The 22,147-nt window shown below is 38.1% G+C and overlaps 1 protein-coding gene and 1 pseudogene across 1 annotated transcript in view; both read left to right on the top strand.

The window, feature by feature from the left end:
• The window catches only part of TENM1 (teneurin transmembrane protein 1), a 1,381,582-nt gene that overhangs the window by 260,885 nt on the left and 1,098,550 nt on the right, over window positions 1-22,147 (top strand). The window lies entirely within an intron of this gene.
• Window positions 15,150-15,911, top strand: LOC101439972 (protein BTG3-like; annotated as a pseudogene).

Raw genomic sequence — 22,147 nt, 5'->3', positions numbered from 1 at the left:
TTTTACTAATCAGCACTGAAGTTGGTGCCCAACCATCTCTTCCACCCCCATTTTTAAGAAGTGGAGTTTCTAATTCCAGCAGCAAGATAGCTCCCTAGTCCACTTGCACTGCCAATAGAATATGGGCACCTGCTTCTGGGTCAAGGAGTGCTCTACTTATGAATCTTCTCTGCAGATGGGCAGTCTCCTCCCTCCATTCTTTTAAGGATGTTGCAGGATGATCTTTTGGTATTTTGGAGCCTCCAAACAGGTTCTTTAGATAGCTCTGGGTTATTATGAACTGCACTGTAGCAAGAGTTGACTCTAGGAGCTTCTTACTCCACCACCATCTTGCTGGTTGTCTTGTGTATCCTTTTGTTAGTCATTCTTTTTTCATTTGATCTGTGATTCACTTATTTATTTCTTTTGCATATCTGTTTGTTTGTATTTTCTGGTATGACTTGTTTCAGAAAACTTATTATTTTGTGATTTCCCTATTTTACACATTCTTTTTTTCTTGGAAGCCCTTTAATCCCATATTAGACCACACAATTAAACTTCTTAAAAAATGGTTTTTCTAGCAAATATTTACTTTAAATTACATTTGCTGTTAGATTTTACTTCCTTGAAGAGTGTTGTTTTTCATATAAATCCTTTGAATGTGTGTTCAAATTTTCTTTTTAATTTTATTTTTATTAAATTTTCTTTTTTAATAAAAAAACATAGTTCACAAAAAATGTTACATAGAAAATATAAGAAGTTCCTACATACGCCAGCTCCTCCCATCTCAACAACCTCTTTCATCACTGTGGCACATGCATTGCATTTGCTGAATACATATTGGAGCACTGCTGCACCGCATGGATTACAGCTTGGTTGTAGTTTACACTCTCCCCCAGTACATCCGGTGGGTTATGGAAAAATATATAATGTCCAGCATCTGTCCCTGCAATATCATTTAGGACAACCCCAAGTCTCAAAAATGCCCCCACATCACATCTCTTCTTCCCTCTCTCTGCCCTCAGCAACTACCAGGGCCAATTTCTCCAGATCAATGCTACAGTTTCTTCCATTACTAGTCACAATATTTCTATAGTAGAATACCAGTAAGTTCACTCTAATCCATATTTTATTCCTCCATCCGGTGGACCCTGCGTTGATGATGTTCATTCCACATCTATATCAGGGGGCTTAGATCCACATGGTTGATGGATGCAATTCTCCTGCTTGGAGTTGTAGGCACTCTCGATTCCCTGGTGTGGTGGTTGACCATTTTCACCTCCCTGTAAGCCGACCTGTATAAGTCCAACAAACTGTAGAGTAGGTGTTGCATCTCTGCTGAGGCTCAGGGCCCTGCTGGCACATGGCCAGTACAGAGATTCAAGTCTCCTGGGTATAAACCAACCCCAGCACCAAGCACAGGTTCAGTAAAAGTGGCAGAAAAGGCATTTATAGAAAGGTCACATCTGAGTCCCATTCCATCACACTCAGGAACACAAATTCCAAAGTAGGCCCACTGACAAGGCACTGAACTGAGCCAAATCCCATGACTGTAGAAACTGTGTATCTCTGAAGCCCTCAGGAGCTTCCCTGCCTGGGGTTGTGTCTACTTTGGCTGTCTCTGAGATCCTGCTGAGATGTGTGTAAGCATGACCCGTCTGATGACCTCATGACTCATTTTGAAGTCTCTTAGCCATATAAATTCATTTGTCTTTACCATTTCCTCCTTTTATTCAAGGTCTTTTTCTAGTTGTATCATCAGTTAGTGATTGGTAGTAATCCCTTGGCACTAGGGCGGTTCATTCTCAGGAGTCATGTCCCATGCTGGGGGGAAGATAATGCATTTACATGCTCAGTTTGGCTTAGAGAGTGGCCACAATTGGACAACATGGAGGTAACTCTTAGGTACCCTGCAGCTCTAGGCCTAGTTCAAATTTTAGGCACACAGGCTCATAAGCATAGTCATCAGTATCAAGGGCTCACCATTGGAGCATTCTTCCTCACTGGTCTTTGCCCTTGCATGTGGGGGATTGTTGCTGTCCAATTGGGGAATGTGACAGAGCTCCCCTGGCTAGGAACTCAGCACTTCCTCAGTTGTCATTTGTAACTGTGACTACTTTGAAAATAACCGATGTATATCCAAACATTTTTATGTGCCCTATATACATGCCCTGGAGGACTCTCTTCCAACCATGTGTCCCCCATCAATAACACCACACAGCAGCATTCTTCCTCTGCCATAGTTGAATCACTCTGTGTTCCAAAACTTCTTAAAAATGAAGGCTAATATATGCCAAATTCAATTAATAGGAAAATGAAATAATAGTGACAGGTTTAACGATTAGAAATAGAATACATACTACTTTATTAAAACTATAATAAAGTTAAAAAATTGGGGTATTGAAAAATGAAAAATATCATAAAACTTTGTAATGTTGTTTTTCTTACTGTTGTTTCCATTGAAAATATTTTTGGGAAAAATGTTAAATTACTCCTAATTTTTTTGGCTTCTGTAAAATCTATAAACCTTTAAGTGTAAAGAAATCTCAGGAAAAGGAAAAATCTTATAATGTATAAAACAGTAAGTCAATTTTTACACGACCTTCCCCTTCCTTTTCTTGATTAGGTAGCTTCCTTCTGGTGGAATCTTTACATTGACAAGCTAGTTATATAGGGAATTTGTTAATTTATGGCTTGTATGAGGGTTATCTTCTAGGCAGTTCCATCTTGATGTGTATTTATTTAAAAATAATTCATGTATAAGGGTGAGACTTGATTTAGTAGTTAGTAGAGATTATTTGGAAATAATTTTTCCACTTTAATATGGATACCTTTATGCTCAAACACCATGTTGGCAGATAGCAATGTAAGTCTATTCCAAGGCAAAAAAAAATAGCCTCTCATTGTCATAATCAGCACAAAACCATCCATTCCTCCCTTAAAATACTATTGATAGCTTAAATTATAGCTTCAAGTTCAAAGATGCAAAGGAATTACTTTCACTTTAGTTTTATTTTGGATTAGGTATTGTGTTATTTAGTTGATATACTTGGGTCTTATAAACCTATATGGTGAATGCAAACTGGGATAGTCCTCTTGATCCCTAGAATGTCTTTCCTGGTACTCTACCTGACTCCTTGGTGCCATTTGCCTAATACACTCAACTAACCTGCCTCTTGATAGTTGGCTCTATTACAATTTAATGTTTCCAAACTTATCTGAGCCCTCAATATTTCTTTTATAAGACAACCCTTTCATTCCTTCACTGTCAGCTTCTTTGACATTCCACCCAACAACTGTCCTCCTTCCCATTAGATATTCTGACCTCCTAATTTCACCAAGTAAATGGAAGTTATTTGACAAGAACACCTTCAACTTTCTTCATCTCCATCTTCAAACTATCTTTATTTTTTTTCTTTTTTTGTCTTTATTTATTTTTTTAATGTTACATTCTAAAAGTATGAGGTTCCCATATACCGCCCACCCCCCTTACCCCACTCCTCCCCCCCATAACAACCTCCTCCATCATCATGAGGCATTCATTGCACTTGGTGAATACATCTCTGAGCACCGCTGCACCTCCTGGTCAATGGTCCACACCATAACCCACACTCTCCCACAGTCCACCCAGTGGGCCGTGGGAGGACATACAATGTCCAAAAACTCTTCCCGCTGCCCCACCAGGACAACTCCAAGTCCTGAAAACACCCCCACATCACATCTCTTCCTCCCACTCCCTACCTCCCACTCCTTACCCTCCCACTCCATACCACCCACTCCTTACCCTCCCATTCCCTACCCCCACCATGGCCACTTTCTCCACACCAATGCCACATTTTCTTCAATTACTAATCACAATAGTTCATGAATAGAATAGCAGTAAGCCCACTTAATCCATACTCTATTCCTCCATCCTGTGGACCCTGGAATGTTTGTGTCCACTCCACATCTATATCAAGAGGGGGCTTAGATTCTACATGGATACTGGATGCAATTCTCCTGCTTTCAGTTGTGGGCACTCTTGGCTCCCTGGTGTGGTGGTTGACCTTATTCACCTCCATCTTAGCTGAGTGGGATATATTTAGACATTGTTTTCTCTTTCCTTCTTGTCTCCAAGTAACAAATGTGTTTTGACAATATTTTTTCATCTGTCCTTTTTTTAATAATTATACTTTCTTGCAGCCAGTACTTTAATTCAGTCTCTCATCATCTCTCACCTTCAAACTATCTTCATTACCTTCAGTCTTGGCCTTCCATCTTGCATTCCATCCTCCGTAGTGTAGTCAGGACGATTCTAATCATGTTGTTGCCTACTCCCAACGCTTCACTGCCTATAAATTAAAATCTAAAATATTTGGAGTTCAGTGCCTTGCCATTGGGCCCTACTTTGGAATTTGTGCTCTTGAGTGTGATGGAGTTGGACTCAGATGTCACCTCTCTATGTATGCCTCTTCTGTCACATTTACTGAGCCTTTGGTTGCTGCTGAGGTTGGTGTATGCTCAGGGGACCTGAATCTTATCTGCCAGCTGTTCTCTGAGCCTCAGCAGAGTTGCGACACCTTCTCTCTGGTTAGTTGGACTCACCCAGGTCAGCTAACAAGGAGGTGAGCATGGTCAACCACTACACAAGGGAAACAAGAGATTCTACAACTGCAAGCAGGAGAATCGCATCCATTAGCCATGTGGGATCTAATCCCCCTCTCGATTTAGAGATGGAGTGGACATCATCATCCCAGCATCCTCAGAATGGAGGAATAAAATATGGCTTAGAGTGGATTTACTGGTATTCTCCTATAGAATTATTGTGACTCTTATAATGGATGAAATTATATCATTGATGTGGGGGCATTGACCATGGGAGTTGCTGAAGGAAGGGAGATGGAAAACGAGGTGTGACATGGGGGCATTTTGGGGACTTGGAGTTGTCCAGAATGATATAGCAGGGACAGACGCAGGACATTATTTATTCTGCCATAACCCACTGAATAGAATGGATATGTAAACTATAATCCATACTGTGTAGCAGTGCTCCAAAATGTATTCATCAACTGCACTGAATGTTCCACACACACTAATGAAAGAAATTGTTGATGTGGGAGGAGTAGGGGATGTGAGGAGTGGTATATCTGGGAATCACATAAATTTTTAATGTAACATTTTGTGTGATTTATGTATCTTTAAAGAATAACAAAATGGTGAAAAGTGAAAATAAAATAAAATACTTAACAAACTGAACAAAGCCCTTCCTAATTTGGCATATTTATAGTCTCATTTTCCACCCTGATCATAGCATATATTTTTTAATGGCTTGGTGCCTTTGCCCATGCAAATATCCCTGTTCCCTTTGCCTAGAATATCTTACCCATGTTCCAGAATCAGTGAGTTCTTACTAATCCTGCAAGACCTGGTTAAAACCCTTTCCAGCCCTAATTAGCATTAATTACTATATATTTTCATGGCTCTCTTTGCATACTTCTATTACAGCACTTCCACATCCCTTTGCAGTGATTTGTTTATGTCCTTTTCTGTCCTTAATATCATAGTGAGCATCATGCCTTAGCCATCTTTATTTCTCAAGCTTTTAGCATAGTGCCTAACATAGCCTAAAGCCTCAAATTCAAGACCCTTTAAAAGATAAACATTACAAAAACAAGTCAAATAGGGAGAAATGGCATCTATGATGACGGAGATAATTAATGGATTGCTCAATCCATATAGTTGTTGAGGCTTTGGTTGGTCATAATAGAGTGGTGAGACAGAGATAGAAAGAAAGGAGGCAGAATGTATGGTTGACATTGATAATACACCCCCATATGCATGCAAGTGGTACCTCCTCTAATCCTCATAATCCTGAATATATCTCAATATTTTCACTTTCTCTTTAGAAGTACTTTTCCAAAGAACCTTGTATACCAATTGATTATGTTCCTGAATGTCCACCTTTCCCATTGCCCTTTCATGACAGAAACACCAGTGGGAGAAAGATCAACTACTATCAGCAGGTATAGATGCTGGACATTGTATGTCCTGCCATGGACCACTGGGTGTACTGGGGGAGAATGTAAACTACAACGTAAACCACTAGTCATGTGGTGCAGCAGTACTCCAAAATGTATTCAACAAATGCAACAATGTGCCACAATGATCAAACAGTTTGTTGATATGGAAGGAGTCGGGTAAGGGGGCTAGGGGGTATATGGAGACCTCATGTTCTTTGAATGTAACATTTAAAAAAAATTAAAAAGGAAAAAAAATCTCCCATTTTTCTTCATCTCATGTAACATGCCAAATATTTTTGTGAAGATCTTTCAAAAGGGCTTTAAATAGATACAGTCACCCAATCAGTGGCATCCCACAAATTTAAATTGAATTTCTAAACCAAATATGTTGAAAGACTGCTCCATTCATTCGATTATTCTTTATTTCAACAATATGTGCCAAAGCAAAAACTACTCAGAAATATGTATAGCATGGCCTCTGGGGACAATATTCTCATATATCAACTGAAGAAATGAATTCCTTTTGCTTTCTAAGTTTTTTACAACAGTATTTGGAGGCTAGTTAATAATCATGTGTAAAATTTGATTAAATGGAGAAAGACACTATGTTATTGGCTAGAATGTCCAATATTTAAAATATATCACTTTTTTCAAATTCAATTTATTTATAGCTTTATACATGTAGGTAATTCCTAATGAATTTATAGCTTTCATATTAATTGAAGAAAAATTTCCATTCTTTTCAGACATTTTGAGACGATTCTGAAGTTCATTTTGCAAGAATAAGCCATTTTAATAGTTAAAATATATTTTTAATATATTAATAAAATGATGGATTTTCCTAGTGCTTCTATAATGTGGTAAAGTTAAAAGAATGGAGAGATGAATAGAATGAATTAGACAGCCTTGAAAATAATATGATTATTTTTAGGATAAGGAAATATCATAAACCAATGGGAAAATTATCATTTAATAAATATATCTTAGAAAACTGGATGATTGAAAGATAGGAAGGATTAACTATAAAATCTTACATTAGAGCCTCACCTCATGCTATATACCTATATAAATATTGAAGAGTCAAATGTTAAAAAGATTTTAAAATGGAAGTAGTCAAATGTTGAACTTATTTGATAGTGAGAACAGACTTTCTAATCATAAACATTTAAAAGAAATCAGAAAAATCAAAGAATGATGAATTTGAATTATAACAACTAACATTTTCTCTTAGAAAACATTATTAACAGAATGAAAAGGTAAATCATAGTCAAGGGAAATATATGTAAAGGACTAATGTCTGACATTGTAATTTAGAAATATCTGTTATAAAGCAGTAATAAAATGATGAAGATCAGATGGGAAAATAGCAAAGACATGAACAGGAAAAATAAGCAATTCACATAAAAAATGGAAAAATATAAATTAAAGTAATTTCTTTTGCCAATCACATTCACAAAGAATAAAAATAATATTAAATTCTTGTGAAGATGCTATGAACCAGGCAATCTCAGAGACTCCAGAAGGAGTGTGAATTAGTATAATTTTTCTGGAAAACAAATGGAAATATGGGCAGATAGCTTTTTAAAAGCTGTTAAGCTTTAATTTAGGAATTTCATATCTAGACGTCTACCAAAAAGAAATAATCAGGGGATCGGGTGCAGCTCAGTTGTTGAGCATCTGTTTCCTATGTACAGGGTCCCAGGTTCAAGTACTAGCACTTCCTTAAAAAAAAAGGAAATAATCAAGGATGTTGACAATGATTCATATCTAAGGAGAATATTATTATTATTATTAGTGATTAAGGACTGGAAAAATTTAAATGCCAACTATATTGAAACATTAAAATCATTTTGGTTACATCTATTTTGATAGAATAATGTCCAGGCATTCACAGAGATGTTGTGAACATGATTTTAGTGTTCATTTGATTGGTTACCTTTTGGTTCCTGCAAATTTCATCCTTGACCCTGCTCAAATTAAAAAAAAATAAAAGATCTGTATGTGAATCAGTGAGTGTTTATGGATTTTTCAAAACTTCAGTCACTATTCCCTGCTTTTCAGTTGGATCTTTTGAACTGGATAAGAGAGTGAAAGATGATACTCTTCTGTAAGCGTGAAATTATGCTTGGTATTTGCTTAGATAGCAACACTGGAAAGTCTTCAGAAACTATATCCCCTTAAAGAAATTAGGTTATTTTCCCAAATAGCCATAATTTTTAGTTTGCCAAAGGCTACCAAAACAATATACCAGAAATGTTTTGACTTTTACAATGGGAATTTATTAATGTGTAAGTTTATAGTTCTGAGATCGTGAAAATGTCTAAATCAAGGCTTCATCACGCAGTCCTTTTTCCCCAAAGACTGACTGCCAGTGATCCTGGATTCATGTCACACATCAGAGTTCAATGATGGTGTCTGCTGTCTCTTCTCCTCCGGGTCTTGAGGCTTTCAGCATCTGACTTCCTCTGGCTTTCTCTCTGTTCCTGGGGCTTTCTCTCTCCTGAGTTCCAGTGATTTCAGCTTTTGGCTTCTGGGGCCTTATCTCTCAGTTTCTGGGAGGTTTTCTCTGTCTCTGCTGCTCCCTCCCTCTGTATTCATCCCATTTATAAAGGAGTCCAGTAAAAGAATTAAGACCCTACTGAAGTAACCTAATCAAAATGAAGGTCCCACATACAATAGGTTTACACCCACATTAATGGATTAGCTCTAAGGACATGATCTTTCCTGGGGTCCATAAATGCTTCACCCTACCACACATAAAAAAAGTTTGACCATCCATTCTTTCCTGAAATTCCTTTTCCATGACTTCCTGATAACTACTCTCTCCTGGTTGTTCATCCATATTTCTAATTGTTCTTCTGAGGTTGTTCTTGTTTGTTATTGGAGGTACTATGTAAAATGCCGCTGCCATGCAAAGTGACTGAGCTTTTGGTTTAAGACCCCTAAACCTTCATTAAACAATATGGTGAACATGGAATTTTGAGTCAGATGTACTGCAGCTCTTCTATATATGACTTTAGACACTTAAATGACCTCTCTGAGCCTTGGTGGATATAGATTAAGAGAAAATGTATTGTAGAACATACAGTTCATTGCCTGGGATTTAGTAGGTGATTAAAATGATATCAATTTTTATTGTTTTATTACTGATATGCACTAAGGACTCGGGGAAGCCAATGGATTTCTAAGGACAATATTGCTACTTTTAGGAAAAGGTACTTTACTCTTAACCTTAACAACTAATACTACAGAATAGAAGTCAATCTGCCAGTCTAAGTACAAATAATAAGGAAGAAGTAGTTACCAGGTAATATTCTAAGCAAGTGGCACTTAATGACCATGCTTTATTCACTTCACTGTCCCTAGCACCTAGTACAGTTCTTAGCAGGTAGGAGGTTCTCAACAAAGATTTTTAGAATACATGGACAGATGGATGATTGGATTGGTGAATGACTGACTGATTAGCTGAATGAAGTTTGACAAATCAAAGTCCTTTGTAGATAGAGAATATTATGATAGAATCTGATTACGTGTGTTGGGAGAAGAGAGGATATATATATGTGGGAAGGGAAGGGGAAAACAAAAGGAGATGGAAGCATATTGAAAAGTTACCATCCATCTTTTTGAGTTAAAATCCTTCCAGGTCTATTGATTGGAATCTATTGTATTAGTTAGGGTTCTCTAGGGAAACAGAACTGACAGGATAGCTCTGTAAATATTATTATAAGAATTGTCTCCTGCAACCATGGGGATTCGTGATTCCAAATTCTGTAGGGCAGGCTCCAAGCCAGAAACTCTGATGAAGTTCCTTGATTAGTTGATAAGTTCCCCAGGAGAAACTGAGTATATGAAGTAGACATGGGAACTCTCTCATTGATCAAGGCAATCTTCTCAATGCTGATTTAAATCCATGAAATGTCCTCACAATAACAGGCCAGAGCTTGCCTGACCAAGCAACTGTGCATCATTTCTTGGTCAAGTTGACACATGAACCTAAACATCACAACTGTTTTTACACCCAGCTAAAAGAGCTTGGGAAATATTGGAAGAAAGAAAATCTCTTTTATTCTCACTAATGGAATTAGGAATATTCTCCCTCACTCCTACCCTTTTCTTTTTTTTTTTTTTTAAGATTTATTTATTTATTTCTCTCCCCATCTCCCCATCCCCCCCCCAGTTGTATGTTCTCTGTGTCTATTTACTTCGTCGTCTTCTTTTTCCACTTCTGTTGTTGTCAGCGGCATGGGAATCTTTGTTTCTTTTTGTTGTGTCATCTTGCTTTGTCAGCTCTCTGTGTGTACGGCACCATTCCTGGGCAGGCTGAACTTTCTTTCGCACTGGGCACCTCTCCTTACAGGGTGCACTCCTTTTGCGTGGGGCTCTCCTACATGGGGAACACCTCTGCGTGGCAGGGCACTCCTTGCGTGCATCAGCACTGTGCATGGGCCAGCTCCACACAGGTCAAGGAGACCCGGGGTTTGAACCACGGACCTCCCATGTGGTAGACGGACGCCCTAACCACTGGGCCAAGTCCATCTCCACTCCTACCCTTTTCTGAAGTCATTGGGTATCCAGAATATAGGCTTAGAGGGCAGTAGGACCATGGCTATAGTGACCTATTTTCTGAGCCCCAATTTGGGACACATGGTCTGATCAAAGATTATTTCTGATATGTTAATGCATTCATGTTGACAATCTTGAAAGATATATTTATATTTCCTTTAAGAATTTGCCTTTATTGAAAATAATATAGTCAGAAGTTGGTAGCATATGATTGCTGTGATTTTAACATCTTTGGAAATATAAGGGTTTTTTGGACTTTTCAAAAACTTCATAATCTTATGGATGAATTCTCATGGTAGAGATTTCACAGATGAACCTCACAGTGAACAGCAGTGACAATAGATGAGGTTTAGTTTTAAGCAGACTTGAATGACAAAGGTACAAAATAGAAACTAAGTTCTAGGTGTTCAGAAATAAAAGCAAGGATAGAAGGGAGGATGAATTAGTCACTGAGATTAGAATATGATAATTATGTATGCTTTGTAAATAAACAGATGCAGATACATTTCTTCATGGGGAAAGTGGACCTTTGTGGGAAGATATCAAGAGAAGTTGGCCATTATGGAATAGTAAAACTGAACATATTCAGTTGGCTTGAAAAGAGAACAGAATGAGAAAGGTTCCAGATAAAGGTGGTGTCCACCACTATTCATTCAGTCTACAAATATTTTGTGTGTGCCTACCATGTGTCAGGTATTTTTTATCTGCCTACCATGTGTTTAGGCACCCAGGATAAAGCAGTAAGCAAGATGAACCAAATTCCTATTTTCATGAAACTTGTGTTCTAATAGGAAGAGTTACAATAAATCAATAAACAAATGTATATGTAATGTGTTAGGTAGGGATAAATGCTATGAAGAAAAATAAAGCATGACAAGGATACAAGGGTATAAAGAATGGTGTTGTACAGGACGGGTGCTGTTTTGATTATGGTGGTCAGTGGACATCTCTCTACAGAGGTGACGCTTGAAAGGAGATATGAATAAAGTATAGGAGGCAGCCATATAAAATCTGAGGGAGGGGATTCCAGAGTTAATATGCCCTTAGGTGGTATTAAATGCTGAGAGAAGAACAGAAAGCAAGCTAGTATGGTTGGAGCTTAAGTTTATGCAGGATGTGAGAGCCAGTTCGTGTGGGTCCCTGTAAGCCACAGTTAAGAATTCATATTTTATTTGAAGTATGATGGAAAACCTTTGGAGGATTTTGAGCAGAGGAGACAGCTGATATGATTTACATTTTTGAAAGATTACTCTCGTTGAATATGAAGAGATTTTAGGGAGGCAAGAATTGAAGTAGTGAGGCCAGTTAGATGCAGGCTGAGGGTGGTGTGGACTAAGGTGGGAGTGGTGTAGGTGGTGAGGAGTGACTGGAATCATAATATATTTTGAAAGTAATTGCGATATAACTTGCTGATGGATTGGCGGTAGGGTATGAGGGAAAGAGGAATCACAGAGGGCACCAGAGTTTTTGACCTGAGTAACTGGGTAAATAGTGATTCCATTTATAGAAGAGGAGTTATATGAGTGGGGTAGATTTGGTAGGGAAATCAAGAGACAAATTTTGGATGTGTTAAGTTTCAGATACTTATACTTTACCCAATTAGAGATGTAGAGTAATCAATTGGATATATGAATATGGAGTACAGGATAGTGGTCTGGGTTGGAGTTTTAATTATAGGAGTGGATACATAGTATTTAAACCATTCAGCTAGATGAGAAAATCTAGAGCATGCTGCAGATAGATTTGAAATAATTAGAATAAGCAAACTCATACAGTCAAAATCTGGACTATAGATTATCAGGAATCAGGAGATGGGGTATGGGTAGTGAATCAGAAATTAAGGCATTAAAGTACAGGGTTTTTATTTGCAATGATGGAAATGTTTTGGTAATGGATGGTGGTGATGGTAGTACAACATTGTGAATGTAATTGACAGCACTGAAATTATATATATATATATATATATATATATATATATGAATATGATTAGAAGGGGAAATGTTAGATTGTGCATATTGTAACAATAGAAGTTTTTTTTTTAATGCATGAAACCACTACACAGTGAACCTTCAGTTAAAACCATGGATTATAGTTACTAGTACAGTTATAAAAATGTGCTATCATCAATTGTAACAAATGTTCCACACCAATACAAAGTGTTAATAATAGGGTGTATTAGTCCACCAAAAGAGTGTTGATGCAACGTACCAGAAATCTGTTGGCTTTTATAAAGGGTATTTATTTGGAGTAGAAGCTTACAGTTACCAGGTCATAAAACATAAGATACTTCCTTCACCAAAGTCTGTTGCCAGTGTTGAAGCTTTTCTTCTTCCATGTTGTTTTCTCTGTCAGTCCCCGCCTACCAAGGGGGTGAGGACTCAACATCCTTCTAAAGTGACCCACTCAAAGCTTTAATCATTATTTAATCAAGTAAAAGTTAAACCTCTGAATCCAATCCAATCTAATAATCCCAGAGGAACAGACCAGTTAACAAACATAATCCAATATATATTTTTGGAATTCATAAACAGTATCAGACTGCTACAAGTGGCATATGGGAATCCTGTATTTTATACATGATTGTTCAGTAAACCCACAACTTCTCTAATAAATAAATAAAGAGCAGTTCCAACAAATACACATTTCCTAGAAATTACTCTCGCCAATATTTGTTCATTTAACAACCATTTTTGAGTGCTTATTTTATGTTAGGCACTGTTCTAAACTCTGTGGACAAATGGAGAATGAGATAAATAAGACTGCTGTCTTCACAGAGCTTAGAATGAAAAGCTACGTCATTGGTAAGAGGATAAGGACAAAAGTATAGTCCAGAAAAATATATTAAACCTTTGAGCTTTACAAAGGAAAAAACAAACCTAATAATAGGTAAATCAGTGTCCCCAGTTAAGCCAAAAGCCAGAGAAAATCAGTATTCAGGGTATGTGTGGGGAATCGGGAAGGAGGAGAGTATCAGAGACAGGAATACCTCCAGAGGTGGATTAGGTATCTCTGGAATAGTTACAAGACAGAGCTTAAGCTTTGGCTAGAAATTTTTGAGCCATTTGAGAAATGTATCACCCAGAGTAGATACAGAATGGAAGTGCTTTTACGTTGTGCCAGAAAAGAAAACCTGGGATTAGAAGAAGAGAAAGACCAAAAATACAGTAAAACCTCAGACTCCAAAGTCAGATAGGCATTGCCTTAACTTTACCATTCTTAGCTTTGTGACTTGGACAATATTTTCTTTCTGAGTTAAATTTTCACATCAGTAAAACTTGGAAGAAAAGTACCTACCTCATATATGGTAGATGTGAAGATTAAAGTGACAATGCATGGAAAGTGCCTATCAAGATGCCTGGTTACACTGAATAAATATTAGCTTATGATAATACTGATTTTGATTATTATAACAAATTTTGAGAAACTTCCACAGCTGGGCTAGTGTGTGGATCTCCATCAGATTGATGTTTTTATCCAGTCAATGGAGGAAAAAAGTGGAATTAATGAGATTCATAGGTAAAGTGTGCCAATCAAATAACTTTCAAATGGATGTCATTGAACTTAAGACAAGCATTCTATGCATTATATATCGCTTTTTATGCATTTATGATTTTTTTGTTAATTTCTCTCTCATTGTCCACTGTTTCTTGGCCAAGGCCTTTTCATTTGTTCCTTCTCAGCCATCTAAGAGAGAAAGAAAATATTTTCTTAAACTGGGCATCTTGTCTTCTCTAGAGCAGTACTTCTCAAACTTTAATATGTGCACTAATTACCAGGTGACCTTATTACAATGCAGATCCTGGGATGGGGCTTGAGGTTCTGCATTTCTAACAAGTCCTTGCTAGTGCTGCTTTCCATGAAATGTACTTCAGTAGCAAGGAGCTAGGAAATCTATCTGAAGACCCTAGAAAGCATAGTAGAAATGGGACAATCAGTGATCTGAGTCTTAGATGAAGGAAGCAAGATAGCTGTGATTACTCTTGCTTCTCATTTTAGCCTTAAATCGTTTTCTTATATTACATTTTAAGGAGAGTATTTGGAGGTGTGGGTAGGGCTTAATAGGCATGGATGCTCATGTGATCTCTTACAGCCTTTATGTTGTCCTGAAACAGATGTGAGTGCACAGCTGTCTACTACTAAGAGAGCATATGACGAAAGTCTCTGTGGAGAAATATATCTTGCTTTTATCATTTTCCTCTTTATGATTTTTTTCTCAATCTCATTAAAAATCATATAATGGGATTTCACTGTAGCCTGTTTGAATTGATAGGACAATGGAGAATTAATATAGTAAAGAAAGTGTTCCCACAACTAAAAGAAGTTTATCTGAGAAATATTTGTGACAGAACATAAGCAGTTATTAGAAAGGAAATTTGGGCAAGGTGAAAAATCATTCAATATAAATTGTGTATTGTTTATTAGAAATACTTGTAATATACAGGAAGATTTTCATTATGATTATTGAGATAAAAATGTGGCTTTCAGAGCATGCACTGCATGAGTCTCGCCGCGGTCCTTGCCACCGAGCACAGGCCCATGGATTTGGTACCCTCCGTTCTCCGCCTGGAGACGGTCGGGGCCTCCTAGTTTGCGGCCCCAAAGTGGTGAGGCAGGAAAGATGAAGAATGAAATTGCTGCTGTTGTCTTCTTTTTCACAAGGCTAGTTCGAAAACAGGATAAGTTAAAGAAAGAGGCAGTTGAGAGGTTTGCTGAGAAATTGACTCTAATACTTCAGGAAAAATATAAAAATCATTGGTATCCCAAAAAACCATAAAAAATACAGGCTTACAGATGCATTCATATCAATTAAGTTTCGGAGAGTTGATCCTGATGTCCTGAAAGCCTGTGAGAACAGCTTCATCTTGTACAGCTTCTTGCGCTTGCCAATGGAGCTTACTCTTTTGGTGGACCCATGTGAGGTGTGCTGTTGATATGCAGAGAAAAACAATGCATTCATTGTTGACAGCTTTGAAAATGAGGATGAGAACAAGGATGAGATCTACAAGAAAGTTACCAAAGCCCTTGATAAGGTTACCTCTGATTATCATTCTGGATCTTCTTCAGATGAAGAGTCTAGTAAGGAAGTGAAACCCAATTCCGTGGCTGCAACCCCCCGGCCCAGTGTACCAGATTTCAGAACTGATATTCCCACCTCTTCCTGTGTGGCACCCTTTGCCCAGAAAAAGGTCAGAGATATACAGAGGGAATGGCCACCCAAGTCACTACCCTCCTCCTGTACCAGTTGGTTATCCAAATGAGGCAAGGAAGAATAAACCCTATCACCCAATTCCAGTGACATGGGTAGGCCTTCCTGGAATGCATTGTGATGGGAATCACTGGATTAATCCTCACATGTTAGCACCTCATTAGCACCTCCTGAATCTCTTGGTTCATGTTCAGAGATAGGTGGAAGCCTAAATATATGTTAAAAGTATAATGTTCATACTTATAGTGGTAAAGTTAGATGGACCAAACCATCAAATGTATTTTTATAGAAGTTATTGAGAATAATCTTTCTTAAAATATATATATATATATATGCACTTTAGATATCTTGATATTGTTTGAAAAACTTTATTAAAAATTAGTCAAGTGCCTGAGTTTTTAATATTGGACTTGAGTATTTATATTTTGTGACATCAACTTTGTTGGATACAGAACACTGTAGGAGTGGATGATCTGTTCTAGCACCTTTACGCATTTACTTTATGGAGAGTTTGTAAATTATTTATACACAAGGAAATCTATTTTATGTCATTGTTTAAAAGAATTGTGTGAAATCATGTAGTTGCAAATAAAAAAATAGTTTGAGGCATTAAAAAAAAAAAGAAAAATGTGGCTTTCAAATATATTGTTTCAATATGACCAGCATATTATATTTGAAAAATGATCTTTCCTCAAGAAAGGCGTCTGAAAAATGGGCATTGAAATAGTCAGTTTATCCAGATGCCACTAAATTTCTTCATATACCTTTTTTCCAGCAAGTAAACCAAATATTGATGATGACAGTGTTTGGGGTTTATTTTAATTTGTTTCACTGTGATCTGCCCTTTTTATGAATGAGATATTGAGTTTCATTGAATATCTTTAGACACATTTATTGTCATTGTATCTTGTTCAGTTTCTTTTTGCTGTTAAATTCATTTAGTCTATAATCCACGGCCCTCGAGATATTTTGTTTTTGTTTTTGTTTTTTTAATTATTTATTTATTTTTAAAAAATTACATTAAAAAAATATGATGTCCCATTCAACACCACCGCCCCCACCCCCCACTCCCCCCACAGCAACACTTGCTCCCATCATCGTGACACATCCATTGCACCTGGTAAGTACATCTCTGAGCATCACTGCACCCCATAGTCAATGGTCCACATCATAGCGCACACTCTCCCACGTTCCATCCAGTGGGCCCTGGGGGGATCTACAATGTCCCGTAATTGTTCGTGAAGCACCACCCAGGACAACTCCACGTACCGAAAACGCCTCCACATCTCATCTCTTCCTCCCATTCCCCAAACCCAGCAGCCACCATGGCTACCCTTCCCACACCCATTCCACATTTTCTCTGTGGACACTGGATTGGTTGTGTCCATTGCACATCTATGTCAAGTGGAGGCTTAGATTCCACATGGATACTGGATGCACTCCTCCTGCTTTCAGTTGTAGACACTCTAGGCTCCATGGTGTGGTGGTTGACCTTCTTCAACTCCATGTTAGCTGACTGGGGTAAGTCCAATAAATCAAAGTGTAGGAGCTGAAATCTGTTGAGGCTCTGGGCCTGGGTGTCATATTATCAGTCCAGAGATTCAAATCCCCTAAATATATCTAAAACCCCAGCACCAACTACAATTCCAATAAAGTAGCATGCAAGTCTTGTGAAAAGAGATCCCCTCTGAGTCCAATTCCATCAAGCAGAAACACTAACTCCTAAGAAGGGTCATCTGCCATGGCAGTGAACCCCATCTGCCATGACCATAGAACCCGTGGGTCTCTTTATCCCTCAAAAGAAACAATACCTGGGGTTGTATCTACTTTATCTGTCTCTTAGACTCTGCTCAGTTGTGCATAAGGGCATTCCTTCTGACAACCTCCAGACTCTTTTTTAGAGACTCATAGCCTTATAATCTCATTTCTCCTTTCCATTTCCCCCTTACATTAGGTCAAACAGCATTTTGAAGTCATGTTAGTATATGTAGACAGGGATATTCTGCTGATCCGTATTGAACCTTTAATTCAAGGTCATTTTCTAGTTGCATCTTCAGCTGGTATGTGGTAGTGATCCCTCGGTGCCAGGGAGGCTCATCCCCGGTGTCATGTCCCATGCTGGGGGGAATGCACTGCATCTACATGCTGAGTTTGGCTGTGAGAGTGGCCACATTTGAGTAACATGAAGGCTGTCAGGAGGAAACTCCCAGGCACAGTGCTACTCTAGGCCTTGTTCTTATTGCAGGTGTATAGGCTCAAAAGCATAGCCATTAGTATCAGGAGCCCACTGTTGAGCACTCCTTCCTTCCTGGTTCTTGCCATTGCACCTGGGGGACTGCTGATGCTCCCCCAGGGGCCACGACAGTGACCCCCCGGCCAGGAGCCCAGTACCCCCCCAGCTGTTGTTTTTAATTGTTTCCACTATGAGTATATCTAGACATTACTATATACCCTGGGCATATGCCTTGTATAACTCCCTGTAAACCATATATATCCTATCAATAACATCCTATATCAGTATTCCTCCGCTGCCATTGTTGAACCACTCTGTGATCCAAAACTTCCTGTAAAGTGAATCCCAACATCATGTCAGCTTCACAAGAGTCTTAGATCACCGAAATTCATATATACAATATACAGTACTTCCGCAGATCCACCATAAAACCTTTTCCCTCCACAGCGATAATCTTTTAACTTATTTCTATCATATTTCCTGAAACTGATATACAGATTCCGAAACAATAGCTTGCAAACAAGGTGACATCTGTGCTTACTATGTGGTCCATACTTTAGGTTGTACAGTTTTCTAAATTTTTTAGTTATCCTATGTTTTGCCTTATGGTTTACATTATTAGTCTGTCGTCCCCTATATGTTTTTGGTGTAATATTATATGTTTTATATTCATCTTCATGTACCCTCACAAAACTCCTCTCTTGCCCCCATATTTACCTTGGTTCCATCCATTCCACATCCATTTTCCCCTCTCCTTGGGGCCCACAATGCCAGCCAATCTCCATTTCCCAAGAAGCCATGTCCAGAGATACTTGAAGCAGTATTCAGGGCCTGACTTTCTCAACTGCCCTAATGCCCTGGGAGCCATCCTTTCTCACAAGAGATACAGTTCTCTCTATTTGATGGCATTAGTCCTCCCCAGGATGTGGGTCCACCCCAACTCTCACTTCTTGGGTCTCTTCCCAATGGTACAACCCACCTTGGCAAAATGAGCCTTCAGCTATTTCCCCGGAGTCCGTCCCGCATAAGCCCATACCCCCTGAGCATCCTAAACAAGTAACCCTCCTACTTATAATTTGATACGATTTTCTAAACATTTTGTTCTCAACGAACACCTGACACTCTCCCATGTTCATATGTTGCCCCTCCCTCCCCCAAATTTTTGGACAATATTACCCCTCTGCCCATCCCCAGCCCCCCTCAAACCCACAAAGCCCCACCCGAAGGCAACCCCTTACCCCCATTTTGTCCCTTCTTTGTGCTCATACTTACCGCCAGCTCATCACAGATTTCACCCCTGCAGACGTTAACTCACATCCTTCCTCCAACCCCCGATTTCCTGTAAGCCTCTTTTCTAGACTCTAGCTCTCTGAGGCAGTTTGCTTATTTCATATCATTGAGGTCATGTAGTATTTGTCCTTCAATGCCTGGGTTGCTTCATTCAACATAAGATTCTCAAGGTTCATCCATGTTATCACGTGTGATTGTAATGTATTTGTTCTTACAGCCAAGTAGTATTCCATTGTGTATATACCCCACATTTTATATAAAACCACATTTTATTGATCCACTTGTCTGTTGATGGACATTTGGATTGATTCCAACTTTTGGCGATAGTGAACAATGCTGCTATGAACATTGGTGTACATATATCGGTTTGTGTCCTTGTTTTCAGTTCTGATGGGTATATACCCAGCAGTGGTATTGCTGGGTCATATGGCAAATCTATGGTTAGTTTTTTGAGAAACCGCCAAACTGTCCTCCAGAATGGTTGGATCCCTCTGCATTCCCACCAGCAGTGGATGAGTGTTCCCCTTTCTTCACATCCTCTCCAGCATTTGTATTCTTCTGTTTTTCTCATAGCTGCCAATCTTATGGGAGTAAGATGGTATCTCATTGTAGTTTTGATTTGCATTTCCCTGATAGCTAGAGATTTGGAGCATTTTTTCCTGTGCTTTTTCGCCATTTGTATTTCTTCTTTGGAGAAGTGTCTGTTTAAATCTTTTTCCCATTTTTTAAATGTGTTGTTTATCTTTTTGTTTTCAAGATATATGAGTTCTTTATATATGCAAGTTATAAGTCTCTTATCAGATATATGGTTGCCAAATATTTTCTCCCATTGTGTGGGTTCCCTTTTTACTTTCTTGACAAACTCCTTTGAGGTGCAGAAGGCTTTAATTTTGAGGAAGTCCCATTTATCTATTTGTTCTTTTGCTGCTCGTGCTTTTGGTGTGATATTCATGAAGCCATTTCCTATTACAAGGTCCTGTAGATGTTTCCCTACACTGCTTTCCAAGATCTTTATGGTCTTGGCTCTTATATTTAGGTCTTTGATCCATCTTGAGTTGATCTTTGTATAAGGTGTGAGATGGTAATCCTCTTTCATTCTTCTACATATGGCTGTCCAGTTCTCCAGGCACCATTTGTTGAATAGGCCATTCTCTCCCAGTTGAGAGGGTTTGGTGGCTTTATCGAATATTATATGGCTATATACATGTGGTTCTATATCTGAACTTTCAATTCGATTCCATTGGTCTGTGTGTCTCTCCTTATGCCAATACCATGCTGTTTTCACTACTGTAGCTTTGTAGTATGTTTTGAAGTCAGGAAGTGTGATTCCTCCTATTTTGTTTTTCTTTTTCAATATGTCTTTGGCTATTCGGGGCCTCTTTCTTTCCAAATAAATTTCATAGTTAGTTTTTCTAGTTCCTTAAAGAAGGCTGTGTTGATTTTTATTGGGATTGCATTGAATGTGTAGATCAGTTTTGGTAGGATAGACATCTTAATAATATTCAGTCTTCCTATCCATGAACAAGGAATATTCTTCCATTTATTTAGGTCTTCTTTGATTTCCTTGAACAGTCTTGTATAGTTCTCGGTATATAAGTTTTTCACCTCTTTAGTTAAATTTATTCCTAAGTATTTGATTTTTTATTTACTATTGTGAATGATATTTGTTTCTTGATTTCCTCCTGATCTTGCTCATTATTGGTGTACAGAAATGCTACTGATTTTTGCACATTGATCTTATAACCTGCGACTTTGCTGAACTCATTTATGAGTTCTAGAAGCTTTGTTGTAGATCTCTCAGGATTTTCTATGTATAGGATCATGTCATCTGCAAATAATGAAATTTTGACTCCTTCCCTTCCAATTTGAATGCCTTTTATATCTGGTTCTTGCCTCAGTGCTCGAGCAAGTACTTCCAAGACAATGTTAAATAGGAGTGGAGACAATGGGCATCCTTGTCTTGTTTCTGAGTTTAGAGGGAAGGATTTCAGGATTTTGCCATTGTAAACAATGTTGGCTGTAGATTTTTCATATATACTCTTTATCATGTTCAAAAAGTTTCCTTGTATTCCGATCTTTTGGGGTGTTTTTATCAAGAAGGGGTGCTGTATTTTGACAAATGCCTTTTCTGCATCTATAGATATAATCATGTGATTTTTTCCTTCAATCTGTTTATATGGTGTATCACATTGATTGATTTTCTTATGTTGAACCATCCTTGCATACCTGGAATAAATCCCACTTGGTCATGATGTATAATTCATTTAATGTGTTGTTGAATACGATTAGCAAGTATTTTGTTAAGTATTTTTGTGTCTAGGTTCATTAGAGAAATTGGTCTGTAATTTTCCTTTCTTGTGGTGTCTTTGTTTGGCTTTGGTACTAGGATATTGTTGGCATCATAGAAGGAGTTCGGCAATGTTCCTTCTGTTTCAATTTTTTGGAATAGTTTCAACAGGATTGGTGTTAGTTCTTTCCGGAATGTTTTGTAGAATTCACCTGTGAAGCCGTCTGGCCCTGGGCTCTTCTTAGTTGGGAGATTTTTAATGACTGATTCTATCTCTTTGCTTGTGATTGGTTTGTTAAGATCATCAATTTCTTCTTTTGTCAATATGGGCTGCTTATGTGTTTCTAGGAATTTGTCCATTTCCTCTAAATTGACATTTTTGTTGGAATATAGTTTTTCAAAGTATCCTCTTATGATAGTCTTTATTTCTGTGGGGTCAGTGGTGATATCACCTTTGTCATTTCTTATTTTGTGTATTTGCATCTTTTCTCTTTTTTTCTTTGTTAGTCGTGCTAAAGGTTTGTCAATTTTGTTGATCTTCTCAAAAAACCAGCTCTTGGTCTTGTTTATTTTTTCAAGTGCTTTCTTAT

The sequence above is a fragment of the Dasypus novemcinctus genome, chromosome X (assembly GCF_030445035.2).
Source record: "Dasypus novemcinctus isolate mDasNov1 chromosome X, mDasNov1.1.hap2, whole genome shotgun sequence".
Lineage (NCBI taxonomy): Eukaryota > Metazoa > Chordata > Mammalia > Cingulata > Dasypodidae > Dasypus > Dasypus novemcinctus.
The sequence above is the reverse complement of the archived record's forward strand: the minus strand, read 5'-3'. Positions and strand labels throughout refer to the sequence as shown.